This window comes from Macaca fascicularis, chromosome 9 (assembly GCF_037993035.2).
Source record: "Macaca fascicularis isolate 582-1 chromosome 9, T2T-MFA8v1.1".
Taxonomy (NCBI): domain Eukaryota; kingdom Metazoa; phylum Chordata; class Mammalia; order Primates; family Cercopithecidae; genus Macaca; species Macaca fascicularis.
The window spans coordinates 15495733-15509587 of NC_088383.1; the positions used below are offsets into that span (position 1 = coordinate 15495733).

At 44.7% G+C, this 13855-nt stretch overlaps 1 protein-coding gene across 10 annotated transcripts in view; it reads right to left on the reverse strand.

Moving 5' to 3' along the window:
- Positions 1-13855, reverse strand: part of FAM107B (family with sequence similarity 107 member B) — an 87148-nt gene that overhangs the window by 47113 nt on the left and 26180 nt on the right. Inside the window, exon 2 of one of the 10 annotated variants that reach the window (XM_045399600.2) lies at positions 13514-13664. The exons of 6 other annotated variants lie outside the window; for them this stretch is intronic. The gene's annotated coding sequence lies outside the window, so the exon portion shown is untranslated. Of the gene's footprint in view, positions 1-6700; positions 6845-13483; positions 13665-13855 lie in introns of those variants that run through there. 3 more of the 10 variants (XM_045399601.2, XM_065520306.1, XM_065520307.1) reach the window with 3 other exon arrangements.

The following is a 13855-nucleotide window of genomic DNA, read 5'->3' on the forward strand; positions in this document are numbered from 1 at the left end:
TGTCCTACTCTTCCATATATAGTATTTTCTACACTTTCATCCTAAAACAACAAAATGGTCATACTTGAAAACCTGGGCTGGGCTGGGCTGGGCTGGGCTGGGCTGGGCATGGTGGCTCACGCCTGTAATCCCAGCTACTTGGAAGTCTGAGGCAGGAGGATCACTTGAGCCCAGGAGTTCAAGACCAGCCTGGGCAACACAGCAAGACCCTGTCTCTAAAAAATCAATTTAATTCTTTTAAAAATTGGGCTGAAAATTAAAACAAACTCTTTCATTAAAACACGTATTTATTGAGTGTATAGCATGTGCCGGGCATATGTCTGGACACTGAGGATAAAGCAGTAAAGCTCTCTGCCTCATGGACTTACTTATCATAGCTTATTTTCTACTGGGGGAAGCAGGCATTTGACAAAGGAGTAGCAATGAAGTGTGCTGGGTTTTAACAGAGGAAGCCGAGGTCACCATGAGAACAGACCATGGAAGTCCAGGGAGAGCACGTGATGAAATGCAGTCCAAGGGAGAACCCTCGACAGACATAGGCACGTGGGCTTGGAGCACAAGATGGGCCAGAAGAAGAAGAAAGATGGGGCTCAAGCCTGGGGTTAGGGCACAGATACAAACCCAGACTCGCCAGGTAATGGGTGAGGCCAAGTGCTGAAATAGAGGACACTGAGGAAGAACCAGGTCAATGGATCAGAGAAAACAAGGCGATCTGTTAGACTCACTGCATTTTAGATACCTGCAAAGCATGCAAGCCTATGAAGGATGCCCTGACGCAGGTGCTTGAGCTCACAAGTTAGGTAAGGGCTGGATATGTAGATGTGAGAGCCAAAATCCTACAACAAACGAAGCAGCTGAAACTGCTGATATTCCTCAGCAGGGTGGCAAAAGTGTCCTCAAAATACCCAAATATAAAGGGGTGGGGAGAGGAAGAGGAGGCTGCAAAGGAGGCTGAAGGGGATAATCGAGAGGGAGAAGGAAACCCAGGGGAGGGTGTCTCAGGCACTCAGAGGGCATGGAGATGTTTCACAGAGGAGGATGCGCTCCACAGTGGTAAATCCCAGCTAGCAAAGGCTGCTGAGAGGCCAAGCAGGAACACAACCGAAGGGCCCTGTGGAACACGCAGCAGGGCGGACATAAGGCCTCTCTGCAGTGCTGGCTTCGTGGGCATGGGACCTTCACAGCCCCTATGCCCGAGGGGCCCCATGCTTCATTTAGTGCTTTGCTGCTACCATCTTGAAATTCTTAATTTTTGAACAAAGAACCCTGTATTTTCACTTTGCACTGGACCCAGAACATTTTGCAGCCAATCCTGACCCTCTGGTATCAGTTTCACTAAAGTAGCAGAGATAAAAAACAGAATCTAGTGGATTGAGGAGTGAAAAGGGAATGAAAAAATAAGTAGGTAGCAGAGTGACTTTAACGTGATCCCACATTCCTCTCCTCCTACTGTTCACTTCTCACTGTTGCTTCTAACAACAGAAGATGGCAAAGGTGATGAGATGTCACTCCTGTGATGCCATCATGGTGCAATCTTCCACCCTTGCCAGCTGTAAGGAAGTAAGGACCCACGTGGCATGGGACTGCAGGCGGCCCATGTCCCACAACTGCAGGGAAATGAATTCTGCCCATGACCTGGAGAGCCTGGAAACACTCTTCCTCAGATGAGCCTCTGATGAGACCACAGCCCTGGCGCCCACATGGACAGGAGCCTGGTGAGATCCTGAAGCACAGAAACCAGCTAGGCTGTGCCCGGGCTCCTGACCCACGGAACTGGTGAGGGAACCAACACAGGTTGTTCATGATACTGAGTGTGCAATCATTTGCTGTGTAGCAGTAGGTAATAGTACAAGGCAGAAAGTAGAACATGCTCTCAAAACATTTAATCAAGAGAAGGGGAGAGAAAGTGGTCGCTGAAAGAGAAGAGTTCCAACAAGGGCTTGGGTTCTGTTTTTGTCTTAAGATAGGAGAGACCTGAGCACTTGTAAATGCTAATGAGAAGGAAATACCAGGAGAGAGGTTTAAACCGGAGATTGGAGAGAATGGTGGTACAGAAATGGATTTCTAGAGAATAGGATTCTTCTTTCACTATAAACAGAAAAATGAGAAAAGTACAGGTCCAGGAGCAGGTGGATTTGCAAAGGGGCAGTGGAAAGGTCAGAGAATGGCCTTCGCACGACTGTCCCGTGAACTGTGGAAAGATCATCTGCTGAGAGTGAAATGAGAGGAGGAGGGATGGGCTGAGTATGAACCTAGAGATTTAAGAAGTGTGGAGGAGGTTGGAAAAGTCATTATGGAGAGGAAGAGGGTTGAGGAGGAAAATCTGATTTCCAGGCAGTGTTGAGGCCCTGGTGAGGCAGATATCAGGATCACAGGGATGCAACTGTGTAACTTTCCCTGGCAGAACTCAGAAGTCCAGGGACAGGCATGGGTGGGCCGCCCAATCCTCTAGGACAGTGAAGGAAGGGATTCCAGCGTGTTGACAAGGGCGTCGCTGAAACGCTGGAATTCAAAAGCAGAGGCAAAGTCCAGCAGGAGCAGAGGGGTTGGAAAGGGACCTGGAATGGGAAAAATCTGATGTTCTTATGGTAATCTGTCAGCTGAGCTGAAGGATAAAGCTTCTGGTGAGTGGGATCTCTGGATTTCAGCTCAGAAGCGGTTTCTGGTATTAACAGTGCCTTTTTTAGGGTAACCTCCTCCTCCTAGTTTGAGCACTGAAAGTCCTGTGTCCTGTGAAACTCCTTAGTCCTCAGACTGAACATCCCCATCCCATAAAGCTCCAGCCGCCACTCCAGTCTCAGGCAAACCAAGCTGCTGATCACTCAGCTCCAGCTGCCATGGTGTCCCCAGCGAGCTTTAACAAATACTGACCTGACTGCAAGCCAGGGGCCAAAACTTTTCAATGAACAAAAGAGGAGCTATGACCAGGAAATGCTAGAACCGAGGGTAGAGGACAGAATACGACTGAGACAAGGCTCAAAGAAGCAGCGAGGGGAAGGGTCATGACCTAAAAGTGGCCATAAGGGCCATCTGAGCCCTGCCTCCAGATCCCATGGCACACACCGGGTGGGAGAAGGTGCACTCCCATTCCCAAGGGAGCCGAGGCAGCAGTGAACTTGGAGAGCAGCTCTCAGTTAGACCAGGAGGTGAAGATACTGGGGGAGGAGGAGGCTGGCTGATGATCCCAGGGTTAGACCAGGAGATGAAGATACTGGGGGAGGAGGAGGCTGGCTGATGATCACAGGGTTAGACCAGGAGGTGAAGATACTGGGGAAGGAGGCTGGCTGATCTGAGGGTTAGATCAGGAGGTGAAGATACTCGGATAGGAGGAGGCTGGCTAATGATCCCAGGGTCAGACCAGGAGGTGAAGATACTGGGGGAGGAGGCTGGCTGATCTCAGCATTAGATCAGGAGGTGAAGATACTGGGGGAGGAGGAGGCTGGCTGATCCCCGGGTTAGACCAGGAGGTGAAGATACTGGGGAAGGAGGCAGCACAGGAGCTGGCTGATCCCAAGGCAGGAGCGCAGCACCTGGTGGAAGAGGCTGGAAGGAAGGGAGGCTGGGTGGGGTCGAAGGGGGAGGCAAAGAGCAGTCCCAGGAGCCTGGAAGGAGCAGGAGGGGCAGGGCATGAGGGTGGGATCCTAAATCCCAGAATCATCAGCAACATAATAAATGGCAACTCCAGGGGAGCTGGCGTCTGACGATGTCTGTGGGACACAGTGCATAGGTGGATTTTAACACACTGAGACTGCTATTTGGTATAATGACATGTTTATCCTGAAGAAATGAAGTTAGGGATTTTCTGAGCTACAGAATGAATTTTTTGGTTCTCATCGAAAAGTCCGTTGCTCTTGGAACTCAATTCTCAGAGGTTTGTTTCACAGATCATCATCCTCGTTCTGATGTTTCTTCAAACCTTTGCCCACCCTCGAGTCTCCTTAAATTCCTCATATTCCACAAATGATGCGTGTTTGTTATCTGAATCCAGAAAACCCTCGTGGGTTTGCAGATAAAACTGCCAATAACCGATATAGAAATAGAGAGTGTAGAAAATATTTCTTGACAATAAAATCAGAAGGAAGATTCGAGTTATCCTATCCCCATGGAAGGAAGCGGAAGGTACATGTTGTGTTGTGGTGAGCTGCAGTTTGCATTGTGCACGTGTGTATGTGTGCATGCATGCGTGCACACGTGTTACGTTAAGATCATAACATCTGGTGATCTATATTGTTCCAGCAAAAACTTTAGCATCATTTAGAAAAAAATATAGCAGAAAAAAAAATCCCTGAACTCAAGAAACACAGGTACTTCTGTTCAGTGTACCCTTCCTCTTAAGTTTTGGGGAAGATGGAAATAGGCCAGGACTGGAGGTGTGAAGCCCCCACACAGTCAGCTCACAGGTCAGCAGAAGTGACAGGTACTCCAGACTTGAGAACTTGAGGGAAACCAAGGGTCCTCTGTCTCTTCTCTGACATAATCAAGTTCTTTCTTCCCTTCTTCCTCCTCAATGCAAGGCAGTGCTTCCCCAAACAAGATATGGGACTCTCGCGCCTACTGAGACGGGCAGAGAGCCTCACAGGTGTCAACAGTTTCGAGAACCTTGCCCAGCCTCAGCCAACAACCAACCAGGCAGGCTGGGCGAGCCCAGAGGTTCCCGGAAACCAGAAACTAGGGCAGAAACACCCAGCAACTCAGGCCCTTTTCTAAAACAGAGCTACCAATAAATATATATTTATAAATCACTGTCACAAACCATAGAAAGGGGATGCTTTTATAAATTAAAGCATCCAAATGTTAAGCCGATATTACTTTGGATAGCATTTATCATTGCTACAGAAAAAAAATTGTATGTAAATAAATGTGAATGCAAACAAGGTAAATAAGTGCCCTATGTTAATATAAGTGTAGCCCATATTTTTTCTGAAATGAAACGACACTGAAAATGCACCTACCAAAAAAATGTGTGGGGTGTGTGTGTGTGTGTGTGTGTGTGACCTGTTTGTCTAGGTCAACATTAGATTTTTACCCAATATTTTTACCCAGTCTGTGTACACCAAGGCCCAGCAGGGCAGGGTGGTTACACAGTGTATGTAGCAAGACAAGCCATAGCCACTGCAAGAATGACTGCCCAAGAGGAAGGCGAGCATTTAAATCTCCTTAGACAGGTACCGACAGGGACTGGAAATGCTATTTCCACTGTGGTCACCCAAGACATTCTCTCCCTAATCCTAACCAAGAAATAAGAAGCAAATTAAAGACTGGGTGCCGTGGCTGATGCCTATAACCCCAGCGCTTTGGGAGGCCGAGGTGGGTGGATCGCTTGAGGTCAGGAGTTCAAGACCAGCCTGGCTAACATGGTAAAACCTCATCTCTACTAAAAATACAAAAATTAGCTAGGCGTGGTGGTGGGTTCCTATAATCCCAGCTACTTGGGAGGCTGAGGCAGGAGAATCACTTGAACCCCAGAGGCAGGGGCTGCAGTGGCCTAAGATCGTGCCACTGCACTCCAGCCTGGATGACACTCCAGCCTGGATGACAGAGTGAGACTCCATCTCAAAAAAAAAAAAAAAAAAAAAAAAAAAGCAGCAAATTAAACTCAGCACATATTAGTGTTTTGTTGTGATCACGTGTTCATTTATATATATATCCACAACTACAAGGGAGGAGGTAAAGGCAATGAGCAGAATGCTTTCAAATCAAGAGTTATTTTGCTAAAATCAAATACGTCTCAGCTCAGGCTGCTACAACAAGCTGCCATAAGCTGGGGGCCTTAAACAACACTTGTCTATTTCTCACAATTCTAGAGGCTGGGAAATCCAGGATCAAGGTGCCGGCAGATCAGGTGTCTGGTGAGGGCTCCCTTCCTGACTGGCACACAGCCACCTTCTGGCTGTGTCCTCACATGGTAGACAGCAGAGAGAGTGAGAAAAAAGCTCTTCTGTCTCTTCTCCTGGAAGCACTAATCCCATTCTCAGGGGCTCTGCCCTCATGACCTAATCAGCTCCCCAAGGCCCCTCCTCCTAAAACCATAAGGGGTTCAGATTTCAACATATGCATTTTGGGGGTGACACACACATTCAGACCATAACCAGTACTTCAAAATATATTGATCAGGCCTACAATCTTCACTAGATAGTCAAACTTTACTGGAAATAGATATCTTCAGAGAAAATGCATAATTATAAGGATCCTAGAGACTTAATAGACCATGGATAAAATCCTGCAGATAAAAGTTAGTGAATCCAAAAAGATTTCTTAAAAAGCTAAGTAAAGGGCGACTCATCCAGAGTTTGACAGACACGGTTGGCATCTGAAGAAATTTTAGGAAAAAAAAAAGTAGTTCACAACTGCATAAGACACAGCCTATTCCAAAGCTCTCTTCCTGGCAAAGACACACTATTCAACACCGCTCACTACAACAACATATAATTTTTATTTAGTCTCATACAGGTTGGCTGTTCTGTTAACAAGTCTAAGTTCACACAACATTTTCTAGAGAAGGACTAAATTATTCAACAGCCCCAGAAAGGTCCCAGTGCTTATTCTCACCTCGGATATCTATTTTCTTCTTTATGTTTCAATCATGAGCATTTAAGGTGGTGAAAAATCATCCTTTAGCAAGAGAAGAGTTAGCCCAGGAAGTCATCCCCATCCCTGTTACCCATCAAGGCCTAAGTGACAAACGGTTACACAGACTGACCTAACCTCACCTCGGTAGACACCGTCAGGCTCCTCAAGTCCAAGGTAGCAAATAAAAAGACTGCAGTAAGAATGCACCTTCTGACTGCGGTAGTTCCTTAGAGCGGTGAAGAAGAGCACCCAAAATAAGAATTAACCATCCCCTAAAGAGCTCTCTTTCTGGATTTATCAAAAGAGCCACAGTTCAAGTTCAAAGAGAAACACTCTAGCAACTTCTGAAAGCAGGAACTGTGTGCAACTGAATGACCTCATCCGGCACAGCAGCCAGAGAAAACAATGAAAAACAAACCATACCAACTCTGGTACCAGTTACGGACCTTCCAGACCAAGGGATCGTGCTGGTGGCACTGGTAAAATGTACTTGTATGTAAAAAATCGGCTCCTCTACTTGTAAGCAAATATGCACGCAAGACCTCTCCCGCCCTACCATCCCCATTCCGACACTCACGCAACCTGACTGCAGGAAGCATGCGTGAGTCAACCTCCAACTGGAGGAGGCCAAGTTCTCGCACTTCTTAGAGCATCAACACAACACCTACAGCACGGAGGCCTGAGACCAATCAGAATGGCCCTCCTGAGGCTGGGATTCATGGCATCACAGCCCACTTCATAAAACGTGCTGAGAATTTTCTGTAAGGAAGGGCTGTGTTTAATACAGCAGAAGACAGTTACGGTGGTGTGCACCTGTGGTCCTAGCTATTCCAGAGGATCACCTGCACTCAGGAGTTTGAGGCTGTAGTGTACTACGATCACATCTGTGAATAGCCACTGCATTCCAACCTGGGTGACAGAGAGACCCCGTCTCTTTAAAAAATATATATATATTTTTTTTTACATATATCTTTATACATATTTATATATATTAGAGTGGGTATATATATGCATATATACACACATATGTATATATACATATACAGATATATATTTATACATGTATCTTTATATATATGTATATATATTAGAGTGGAAAAACATTACAAGTAGAAGGGACTTGAGTTCCAGTCCCAATTCTGCCCAACTATATCTGTATGATCTCTGGGCTGAAGGATCATCCCCTCAAAAACAAGGAGTTTCCTTCCAGTTCTAGATTGTTATTACTAAATTATTAGGAAATAGCAAATATATTTCAAAGCAGTAAGTATGAAATTACCATTGCAAAGGCACATACAGATGCCCATTTGGTGACATCTGGCCCATAAGTACATTTCAACTCCTGCACCAAGCCCAGTGCATGGCAGACACCAGCTACCTCCCAGTGCCGCTGCCCTGCTCAGTCAGTGCACTGTGGAGAGAAACAGGCTCGGTGGAAAGCTCTGAAAACTGCTATGGTTTGACTCTGTCCCCCAAAGTTCATATGTTGAAATGTAATCTTCAATGCAACAGTGATGAGGCCATGAGGGCTCCACCCCATGAATGGATTAATGCTGTTATCGTGGAAGTGGCTTATAAAATGGAAGAGTTCGGCCCCCTTCGTCTCTTGCCCTTCCACCTTCCACCATGGGATGACGCAGCAAGAAGGTCCTCGCCAGATGCAGGCCCTCAACCTTGGACTTCCCAGTCTCCAGAACTATAAGAAACACATTTTTGGCTGGGTGCGGTGGTTCACACCTATAATCCGAGAACTTTGGGAGGCCAAGGCAGGAGGATCACTTGAGGTCAGGAATTCAAGACCAGCCTAGACAACCAACATGGTGAAACCCCATCTCTACTAAAAATACAAAAAAAAAAAAAATTAGGAGGGCATGGTGGAACATGCCTGTAGTCCTGGCTACTCGGGAAGTAGAGGCAGGAGAATCACGTGGGCCCCAGAGGCAGAAGTTGCAGTAGGCCGAGATCACACCACTGCGCTCCAGCCTGGGCAACTCCATCTCAAAATAAATAAATAAGTAAATAAGTTCCTTTTCTTTGTAAATTACCCAGTCTGTGGTATTCCATTACAGCAGCACAGAACACACTACAACAGTGTCTATAAACAATGCTGTTCGACTCACACTTGATTCACTTGGATTCCTTCCAAATGATGAAGGAAGGAAGGAAGGGAGGGAGGGAGGGAAGGAGGGAGAGAGGGAGGGAGGGAAGGAGGGAGAGAGGGAGAGAGGGAGGGAGGGAGGGAGGGAGGGAGGGAGGGAGGGAAGGAAGGAAGGAAGGAAGGAAGGAAGGAAGGAAGGAAGGAAGGAAGGAAGGAAGGAAACAAACAAACAAACAAACTAGGGCCCAGGAGTTCATCTGCTCTTTCTGCTCCTTCTCTCATGATCTATCCTTCCCATGACACAGGAAATATTTTGGCGCTCTCAACATGAAATGCCACAAGACCACGTTAGATACTTAGGGGTTCAGCTTCCCCCTGCTTATAAAAAAATGCAAAATATCAGCTCAGTAAGAACAGGATTTGGTTCAATACACAAACACTATGGAATATGCATGCCACCCTCAGAAAAAATACTGAATTAGTATTTAATAAATAGATAACAAGGTGATATTTCCTCAGGCATCCAGAAACAGTTATTCCCAACTGAATCTGTAAGAGTGAACTGTTACTCTTTACATTCTGTACCCTGAGACATCATAATATGTATGCACGGTGGATATAATTTATTCAATATCTCAAAGCTGAACCCTGGTTTTGTTGTTTTAACCTACACATTGCTAAGAAGGATCTTCTGTAGGACATTGTGCAGACCGGTACAAAAGCGCCCTGGGCAAACAACATTTGGGAAACACGGCCCTCACCTACACTTGCAGAGTTCCTGCCAACTAGGAGTTTCCGCTGTCACCCAAGTCTCAGTACAACACCGTTGTGGCTGATCACAACTGTCCACCTCTCGGCAGCCAATCAGACTAGCAGACCAGACATACTGTTTTTATCCAGTGGAACACAACTGGCCAAGAGAGGAGAGATGAGAAAAGGCTTAGCACACAGACCTCTCACAGATTATTAGTATATTTTAGTCAACTCCTAGAAAAAGAATTATGAAATTATACTGTTAATATGAAGGGTAGGAAATAAAATTACTTGATTTTTAATAACATTACATCACACTTTTCCCCAAAACATCACCACCCCTGACACAAGTCATATATGGCCCTATAAATTCTGTATGAAGATGGTGAAATCTCTTCCTAATTCGTGTATAATTGGCCACAGCTAGCAAATAACAGGATGATTGAATCCAGACCTGTTTATTCCAAAAATCATATTACTCTAGGCTACAGTGTGCCCCATTGGAGAACACACCAGGAAAAGAAATATGACCTCCTTTATTAACAGTCTTTCATACTGACCTTTAATGAAAACACTGACTTTGCTGACCGGTGGGAAAGTAGCTCATAAAACTAAGTTATCTGTATGAATCAATAATAAGCACTAAAGGCGCTGAGCTTCCTGCACTGAATAAAGCAGGTGGCATATTATTTAGAATTTCTAGTTTAAGTAGCTTGTACTTCCCTGTACTAGGGATCACATGCTAAAGAAGCTTTTTTTTTTTTTTTTTTTTGAGATGGAGTCTCGCTCTGTTGCCCGGGCTGGGGTGTAGTGGTGCACTCTTGGTTCACTGCAGCCTCCACCTCCCAGGTTCAAAAGATTCTCCTGCCTCAGCCTCCTGAGTAACTAGGATTACAAGCTCGTGCCACCACACCAGCTAATTTTTGTATTTTTAGTAGAGAAGGCATTTCACCATGTTGACCAGGCTGGTCTCGAACTCCTGACCTCAAGTGATCTGCCCGCCTCAACCTCTGAGAGTGCTGAGATTACAGGTGTGAGCCACTTCACCCGGCCAAGAAGCTTTTCAATGGAGAGCAATACAAACACAGCCAAGAAAAAGCACTGTGTGATGGCCTGGACACCAAGGGAACACCATACATGTCACAAAGGAGCTCACGTAGGCACAGGGGCCCAGGGAAACCTAACATCTAAAGGATCTTTAGGGTACGGCTTCCAAACTTTTCTGACAGCCACTGACAACCAGAAAAAAACATTTTACATCACAATGCAGACAGACACATGTGTGCCCGGGCTCACAAAACAACACGAATACCTCATATGGACACACATTTCCTAATCTACTTTATGTTTTAAAATGCAGGCTGTCACCCTCAGTATAAAAACACTGAGTCAGATCCAGCAAGGGATAAATGAATAAGCAGTGTGGTCTATCCATACAAGACAGATATTAGGCATTTTTCAGCCTTAAAAAGGAAGGAAATTGTCACACATGCTACCACATGGACAAACCTTGAAGACATCACGCTAAGTGAAATAAGCCAGTCACAAAAAGACAAGTACGGTATGATTCCATTTATATGAGCTCCCTGGAAGAGTCAAACTCACAGAAAGTAGAATGCTGCTTCCCAGGGGCCGGGAAGAGAAGGGAATGGGAAGGAATTGTATTATGGGTACTGAGTTTTGGTTTGGGATGATGAAAAAGTTCTGGAGATGGATGGTGGAGATGGCTGCACAACAGTGTGGTTAAAATTGTTTACCTTGTTATGCATATTTCACCACGATTTTTTAAAACGCCACTAAAGTTGGCCAGGCGCAGTGGCTCACAACTGTAATCCCAGCACTTTGGGAGGCCGAGGCGGGCAGATCACGAGGTCAAGACTTCGAGACCAGCCTGGCAAACATGGTGAAACCCCATCTCTACTAAAAATACAAAAATTAGCTGGGTGTGGTTGTGGGCACCTGTAAACCCAGCTACTCGAAGGCTGAGGCAAGCGAATCGTTTGAACCCAGGAGGCGGAGGTTGCGGTGAGCAGAGATCATGCCATTGCACTTCAGCCTGGGCGACAGTGCGAGACTACGTCTCAAAAACAACCACCACCACAAAAAGCCACTGAGTTAGAAAGCAGTGAACAATGGGGAAACGCTCACAAAATTACGGCTTTCTGTACTATGTGATGTTGGTAAAACTATCACAATTGGAAAGAAACATTTACGGTAGTATTCTGTGGCATCAGAATCCTAACAGTGCAAATACATCTTTGTATTCTATTTTTTTTTTTCTATCTATAAAACAGGAACAAGGATATTTACTACAAAATGAAAGAAGATCGCAATGCTCAAAAACTATTTTGTTAGAAAAGTTGAGAATACCATGAAAACCTAGTAAGAACAGAAATGATCAGATCCCTGAATAGAGAAGGGGTATTTTATTAGATTAAATCTTCCCAGAGTATTTGGGATCAGCAATGTGCCTCTATTAAACACGATGAGAAAACAGAAACATTAATTTCCAGCAGCTCAGAAAAAAATATAATAATGCACGACTTTTTTTGATCAATAATTGTTTCTTCATGTTGTCAATGTATGCTTACAAGGAAGTTTCTCTATTCAAACACTTCCATTCACTGACAGAACACTGCTTATGATGAAATCTTACAGAAAATATGCAAATGCCTTTTATGGTTGGAATATGCCTCCTTGCCTCACAGGGCCCAACTGAGAAAATATTCTAATTGCATATTCTCAACATGTAACTTACAAAGGTGTTTCTCTGTCAAATCCTTCCATTCCCTGACAGAAAACAGTTTATGATACATCTTAAAGAAAGTATGCTCACATTTGCATTTTATTGCTGGATTTTTCTGCTTGGCCTCATGGGGCCCAATGGAGAAAGAATCATGTTCTAATAACGTATTCTCGATGTGTGCTTACAAAGGTGTTTCTCTGTCAAACTCCTCCATTCACAGAAAGAAAACAGCTTCACGTGAATCTTTACAAAAGCGAGCTTACGTTTGCCTTTTATAGCTACATATGTAAACTTGCATAGTACAAAGAAAAAAAGTGCTAGTTTTCAAAACTGTTTCTTTTTAAAAACTGGATTTCCAAAGGTATACAGATCCATATCAGAGTGTTAGCCCCTGATTTTCAGGTTGAGATCCTAGGATTTCAGCTCCCGAGATGGCAGGAGAGGCCTTGGTCTCTGACGCTAATCTCAGCTCATTTCCAAGTGCCAAGCCTTGAAACTCAGAACTGCAAACCTCTGTTCACATTAATAACCATGATGAAGTAGGCCCAATGTTTTTAACCCCCAATGTGAACAAAAGTATTTACTTATAATCTAGTTTTCTGTGCATTTGCCAATACTGAAGTCGTTTCCCTTTAAAATAAACATTTTTGGACAGTTAATACTTCTGTAACTGTAGTCAGCCAGGAAATACATTGAATCACATGAAGCTTTTTATTAAAGGTGGTATGGCTAATGCCACCTAAAAATGGCTCCCTTCCCCCAGTTCTTCCCAATGGAACTTAGTCCTAAGGCTGACAACCATTTTCATGTTTAAATAAGAGCTTCACAGGCTCTCAACCTTTACATTCACAGCCAGTCCGTGCAGGTACAAAGCTTTCTTTCCATTTGGAAAAGTTCATTAAATGAAATGAAATGGTAATGGCTCCGCTTTCAAGCAGAATGAGCAACTACGCTAACATTTCTGTTCATTGCAAGCAGGTTCCAGCCTCCCTAATGATAGGGAAGTTCCCTGAGGGCGAATATCCTGCACTTATCTGTGCCCTGGATGCTGGATCCTTCACGTGGAGCTGAACAAACATGAGCTGAATTAATACATTCCACAAACTCAATCCAGTCTCACTCATCTGTCTTCACTCTGCCAAACTTCTTTGAGTAATTTCCTCAACGTTAGAAATACAGTGAAGAAAAGTCTAGAATAAACAAGGTGCTTCCCTATCACGAATGCACATTTCCCTTGGAGATTCTGAAATAACACCGTTGGCTTCTAAATATGACAAGTCTTCACTGGGGGAAAAAAAGAAACCCATCAGACTTGCCGAGAGAGGGGATCTGGCCACATTGCTCACTTTCTGGTCCTGTTTATAGAGTGAGTGATAGCAGTCTTCATTTGCGACCTATTTTCTGGAGTCCGGAAGCAGCTACCGGCCATTCAGAAGGCAAGAAGACCTCATCAACTGCACCCTCAATCACAAGAAAGAATTATTTACTCGGGAATTCCTGTTCGGCAAAAGAAAAACAGAACTATTTAAGAAGAGATTAGAACAAGGAAGAATGGGGCAGAAGAGTATGCTTATCGTGCCTGGCAAATCATTGCTGGGAACAATGACAATCAAATTTTAATCTAAAGAATGCTGCAAGTTAGTTCACCTGTGGTTTATCACTACCCCAAGCACCGATTACTCAATCAG